This window comes from Mastomys coucha, unplaced genomic scaffold (genome assembly GCF_008632895.1).
Source record: "Mastomys coucha isolate ucsf_1 unplaced genomic scaffold, UCSF_Mcou_1 pScaffold7, whole genome shotgun sequence".
Lineage (NCBI taxonomy): Eukaryota > Metazoa > Chordata > Mammalia > Rodentia > Muridae > Mastomys > Mastomys coucha.
The window spans coordinates 65,063,891-65,070,681 of NW_022196913.1; positions in this window are offsets into that span (position 1 = coordinate 65,063,891).

A 6,791-nucleotide genomic window follows, 5' to 3' on the forward strand; every position below is an offset into this window, starting at 1 on the left:
GTCAGGGTTTCTATTCCTGCACAAAACATCATGACCAAGAAGCAAGTTGGAGAGGAAAGGGTTTATTCCGTTTATACTTCCACATTGCTGTTCATCACCAAAGGAAGTCAGGACAGGAACCCACACAGGGCAGGAACTTGGAGGCAGGAGCTGATGCAGAGGCCATGGAGAAATGCTGCTTACTGGCTTGCTCAGCTTGCTTTCTTATAAGAACCCAGGACTACCAGCCCAGAGATGGCACCACCCACAATGGGCTGGGTTTCCCCCCCTTGATCACTAATTGAGAAAATGCCTTACACCTGGATCTCATGGAGACATTTCCTCAAGTGAGGTTCCTTTTTCTGTGGTAACTCCAGCTTGTGTCAAGGTGACACACAAAACCAGCCCAGTACACACACAGAGAGAAAGAGATGGAGAGAGGGGGAAGGGGAGGGAAGAGGGAGAGAGAGGAAGAGGGAGAGAGGCTGGGAAGGAGGGGAAGGGAGAAGAGGGGAAGAGGGGGGAGAGGGAGGGAGAGAGGGGGAGGAGAAAGGGGGAGAGGGAGAGAAATGGAGAAAGAGGGTGAGGGTGGTGGAGAGGGTCTGGAAAGGGAGGGAGGGGAGGGAAGGGGAGAGGGGAGGAGGAGAGGGAGAGGGAGAGGGAAGGGAGAGGGAGGGAGAGGAAAAGAAGGGGAGAGAGATTTGTCAAGTCCTGACCCTTATCCCAACCTCCAGCTTCAGAAACTATAAAAGTTGGGGAAGTTAATATTAGCCAACATAAAGTCTTGGGAATATATTTAAGTGTGGAATTGTGAGGTTTTGACCACAGTACCGAGGGTACAAGGTTTCAGTCCATCAGCTGAATTGATCCTATTTTCTTTGGACCACACTGTGGTTTGTGTTAAAAATCAAAACCAACATGCACGATTTCTGAAGATATTTTTTTCCTAAGCTTCTTTTGGGCAAAATCTGGCAACGAGACTCCCAACTCACTGCCATGGTAGTGTGACTGAAGCCAAATGGAGGCTGGCCCCTGGAGCTGGGCACCCCTCTAGGCTGCCATGGACCCCACGACTGCCCACTGAGGTTCCACGTGGGAAATTTGCTATTAATTTCTGGTTACCAGGCAACCACATCACTATTTTTCATGAAATATTTCTCTACAGTGTATCCTTATTAAAATTAAGAAATGAAAACTAGAACCAACAAATCTCATGCCTAACAAAATATGGGAGGTGGCTGTAACCCTGTAGGGTTGAAGGATACCCTTAAATATTTACTGGGGGTGGGCATGTGAAATGTGTGCTTGTATTAAAAAAAAAAAAACCACATAACTTGTGATGGCCTTCTATTATTACCTTGGTCTGGTAGGCATGTTTTTAAAACTGAGTCATAACGTACAGGTAAATTTTATACATAATAACCGTATAAATCAATGGTTTTAGAAATGTACTGCATTGTACAGCTGTTGTCACAACACTGCTTTTGTGATATTTTCTATCTCTTCCGGAAACTCCCTCACATCCGTGTTCTTGTTATCCCTCATCTCTCATCCTCAGCCCCCAGTGTCCACTGGTTCCTGATCCTTTTCTACCCATGGCTTACCGGTTCTCAGATTCTGCTGCGAGATCCACAGGGTGTTCTGAGAATAACCACGCGCAGCCCAGTGTGGGAGCGGACCAGAAGTCCTTTGGCAGAATGTGGAGATGGAAGAGAAGCTGCCTGTGGGGTGGCTATCCCGCAGGCTCATGGGATTGTGTGAGTGCAAGCCTCCCTCTTCCACCTGGTACAATTCCTTTCGCTAGACTGCAGCCCTGCTCCTTGCTCACAGTCCGACTGACTTCTCCTTGTGCTCAGCTCCTCTCCTTTGCTTTGATCTGCCTATTAGACTCAGCCTGAGCATCTTAACTCCTTAACTGTCCAAGTCTTAAGCTCTAAGAGCCATTAAGGCCAATAGGTAGTGGCTTAGTGGGGAAAGGTGCTCACTGATGAGCCGGACCACCTGAGTCCCTCCCAAGAAGTCACATGTTGGAAGAAGAGAACAAGCCGTCCTTCACCTCCTTGTGGGGCCCACATGAATGTAAATCCCTCCCCCAAATTAAATAAAATTTTTATAATAAATAAATAAGCAAATGAATAGATAACTTTTTTTTAATTAAAAAAAGAGTAATGACATACACATTTCATTGCAGCACCTGGGAGGCAGAGGCAGATTAAGTTCAAGGCCAGCCTGGTCTACATAGTGAGTTCCATGCCAGCCAGGGATACTTAGAGAGACTGTCTCCAAAGGGGGGAAGAATTTAAAAAGAGATATTAAGTTTTACCCCTGGATTCTTTGTTTAAAAAAAAAAAAACAACCTTAATCCTCTGTCTTTTCTACGGTATTCAGCAAAACTTGCAGAAGAATGAATGTCACTTGTGAATTGGGTTTAAGGATTGTAATTTGGTGATTCTTTAGCTTAATATGCAACACCAATAAAATGAGTTTGGCAGAGTCCATGTGGAGAGGACTTAGAAGGGATTTTGTTTGTTTGTTTTTATAATCATTGGAGCTAAAGCCATTGAACCAGCTCAACACAAGAGTGCTTGCTTAGTATTTGAACATTGAATGAGCACGATTTAATTTATTACTTAAACAAGAACATCAAGATCAAAGTAGGAGCAGTATTGTTGTTTGCTGTTTTTCTATTACTTTGGGGTTTTGTGCCCCACCCCCACCCTGTGGCTTTTTGTATTTTACCCATTCCTTCAGGGAGTCTCCCCTCCCTTCCTCTCTCCCTCCCTCCTTCCCCTTCATCTCTCCCTCACTGCCTTCCCCTCCTTCTCCCCTCACAATCCCTGTCCAGCTTCTCTGCTGTGGTCTGTTTGGTCCTTGGTCTCCAGTTAACTCTTACAGAACAGCATCTTCAAAACTCAGGGATGCTTTTCAAAGTGCTAGCCTCGATAACTTCCCACACAGAGCAGGATCAAGAAAGTGCTGAGGGTTCACAATGGGCTTCCTGACACATTCAAGCAGCCCCTACCTTCCCAAATAAATACATGTGCTAATTTAAAAGGTGCCTTAAAAGTATTATATTCTTCAAATACAGATTGGAGCATTCTAGAACACATAGAAAAGCCATAACACACAATCTATCTTTTATTTATCCAAGTGGAATTTGCTTATCAGTGGTTACATACCAGGAAAGCATTAATACATTCTAATGCTCTGTGAATCTACCCAGAGGATATAATTCACCCTCTTTCAAATGATTGGTTTTTTTCCCCTCCTTCAAATACAAGGATAACACTTTAGAAACCTGCAGACTCCTTCTTTGGGGACCCAGTTAGAGAAACTGTCACTTTAAAGAGCAGTTTTTTGCTCTTTAAATGTTTGTGTACGCTCAATCTCATCAGATATTTTTCCATCAAGTCACTATTATTGAGATCTTGAAAAATGTTTTCAAAATAAGTAAGCACTTTTCCTGGGGGGAAAAAAAGAATTATCTAGCCATTGATTTCGTCCTCACCCCGCAAAGAGGCTGTCCCCCAGCCTCTGGCTTTCCTGCTGCCAGAGATTCATTAATTAGTCTGAGGTTTCCTCCGTGTTTCGTTTACAAAGCCACTTAAACCCACGCACCCATTTAACATATTTATGACCCCAGTTTTCTTTCTGTCCTCTGAGACTGTACCGTGATTGTTCTCTAGACCAGGGACTGCAGAGAGCTTCCCTGCTGAAAAGAGCTGACATAAAGAAGGAAGTGAATGTGTGCGGGGTTGAATACCTTCAACAAAACGACTGGGTGCAGTTTGGCCCCTGCACCCCCCCTCCCGGGGTCACGTTAATTGAGTGGAGCCTCAGCCTCTATGGAGTGTGTGGGAGACTATTAACTAGTAACAGCGCTCCATCTCAGGTTATTTATGTATTACTTAAATGATTAGTTATTGCTACTTGAATTTAATATTCCCCCTGGGGACCAAGATGGCAGCATCGGGTTACAGAAAATCTACAAGTTATTTTTAAAACTGTAATTGACATTTTATGTGAGTCATAAAATCTTTCTGAACAAATAACTTACCATTAGTCAGAACCTTGAACAGGAGATCCATACAATTAAAGGCACTGCGAAACAGTGATGTGCGCTCATGTGCGTTTGTTGTCTGTGAGTGCTCAGAGGGGTGGGTAGGAAGCAGAGGCAGCCCCATAGAGGGGTCTCCTGTTTATGAGGGCCCCTGTATAAATCACATTTGAGTCAGAAGGACTTGAGGAAACAGGGGGACCTGTATCCAATAGATACATGATTAGTTATCTGGTGTGTGGAGCTCATACTTCCAAGTCTAGCTGACTGAGCAGAACACCCAGTTCAATGCTACACCTTGGGCTACTTCTCCCAATCATAGGCACTGTGGGCATGTACCACCAGCAGGTGTGAACCAGCCCACCCACCCACCCACATCCAGCATGGCTTAATATTTCTGACAGAGCACCACTTTAGCAGCAGAAACCCACAATTCCGAAGTCATATCTGATGGCTTTCTGTCTCCTGAGATGCCACAGCAGATGTCATTCAAACTCCCAGAGGATGGAGGGACTTCAACTGTTTTCTCCTGCCTTCTAGGATTTTAATATGTAAATTAGACACTGTGATCAATTAATGTATAATAATAAAATATTGAAATAAAGTTTATGTGAACGTGGTCTCTCTCTCTTTCAAACCCTCACCCAGGCTTCCTGTAATGATGTAGGCTAGGCCTGAAGAGTTGGGTTGAGCAACTAAAGCTATGGATAATAAAACCAACACTAAGATAGGTTCTTGGGGGTTTTATTTGAAAGACTCTAAAGAAACCTGTAATCAAAGGAAAGGAAGACAGGCTGGGGCAGGCAAGCATAGGGAGCTTAGCAGCCCGGGACTCCACTTGGTATGGGCTTTGCACACTCTCCTGGTCTAATAATGCACTTGGCAATCTGAGACACTTACCTGCATGTACACTGTACACAGTCCTCTCTTACAAAATATAGACAGTTTGCATTCATACCTATTCCTAATGATATCTGGGTATGGAAGGTGGGGCACCAATCTGGCCCAAACCGTTTTTGGGTACACATGCAATTAGGCGAAGTGTGTTCTCAAAGTGAGCTTCTAGGAAGACTTTCCTATTTATCATTTTATGTTTATTCATAATTGGGCCTGCACATGATTAAAACAGGTGCATCATGGAAAGGAACATTTGCAGTGAACCAAGGTCTATAAAATCCAAATCTGTGGGTCGAAATTGAGATCCACCCCAAAACTATGGCTCTAGTAACCAGACTCTCCCTCCTACACTTATGAAAAGAAGCCCCACACAGTGCTAAAGCCCTCGAGTCCCTGACTCCAGTCACTCCAGGGAACCTGATCTGTACCATCTCTTTGTGTTGGAAGAGTTCCCTTGCTCTTTTGCAATCTGTGTGAGCCATCATTATATTGTTACTGAAGAGCCACAAACCTGTTTCCACACCCAGCCCCGATCCTGACTGTTAGCATCAGGACGTCCAAAGCCTGTGGCGATGCATGGGTGGGTCCACAGACTTGTTGCCAGGGCAACAGCCACCATATTCCCAGAATCCATTGGGCTCACCTCCCACCTTCACCTGTGGCCATACGTCACAACCCATATATATAGAGAGAGAACATTCCTCCATCTTTCTCTCTCTCCCCCTCCTCTCTTTCTGAGCCACTACCCCCTCTCTCCCTCTCAATTAAACCTCTTACACATGGAACTGTTTGGGCCTAGTGTGTGGTATGTTCTGACGAGACCCACCATTCTAACACATCACTGACCACCTGTAACAAGAGATCACATCAGAGAGGGCCCTTCATTGTCTTAATCTGTGTGTGTGTGTGTGTGTGTGTGTGTGTGTGTGTGTGTGTTTGGGGGCCAGGGAGCAAAGGAAAAGGATGCCGCTTCCCAACTCAGCTCACATTGTTTCTTCCCAGGGTTCTCACCAGAGCCAGGAGTGTTCAAAGTCCAGCAGAGCAGAGCAGTGGACTACCACACACTAGGAACTTCATGTTCTCCCTGACGTCATGCTCTGGTAGTAAATGGATGAGTTGTTGCCTACTTACATACAGCAGAGGGCTTTTGCCCTGGGAGGGTTTATGGTCAGTCAGCATCGTATCAAGACGGACCCACAGGTGTGGAAGCTAGAGGTTAAACTAGAGAGACTGGCCTGTAAGACTGGTGTCTGAATAGTAACAGCCGGTGGGTTCTTCGAGGAAAGAAAACCACTTCTGTGGGAAATCTGCTAGAAGAACAACGAAGAATCCACTTGAAATTTGGGGAGGCAGCTTAGGCAGTATGTCCCTGCCCTGCAAGTGTGAGTTTGATCCCCAGAACACATATAGGAGAAGATAGTATGGGTGGGTTAAGTGTGTGTATGTGTGTGTGTGGGGAGGGGGTGAGTTTATAATCTTAGCATTGGGGAGACAAACAGGCATATCTTTAGGACTCTTTGGCCTTATTGGGAAGGTCCAGACATGTGGGAGCCTCAACAAACAAACAAACAAATGGCTAGAAGATCCTGAGGCATGGAGCCTAAAGTTATTCAAAAGCATATAAACACACAGACACACAGACACACACACACACACACACACACACACACACACGCAAGCATGCACAGATCAATTCAAAATACAGTGGAGAGGAAATCCCTGAAAATATTTTCGGTACCTTATTGTGTGTAACAACTGTTCTCTTGGCAAACAAAGGTGTGACACGGCTGCTATTTAATTTCAAGTGTCAGCTTGCCACAATTTAGAACCACTGAGCAGGAGCCCCAACAGGGATGTG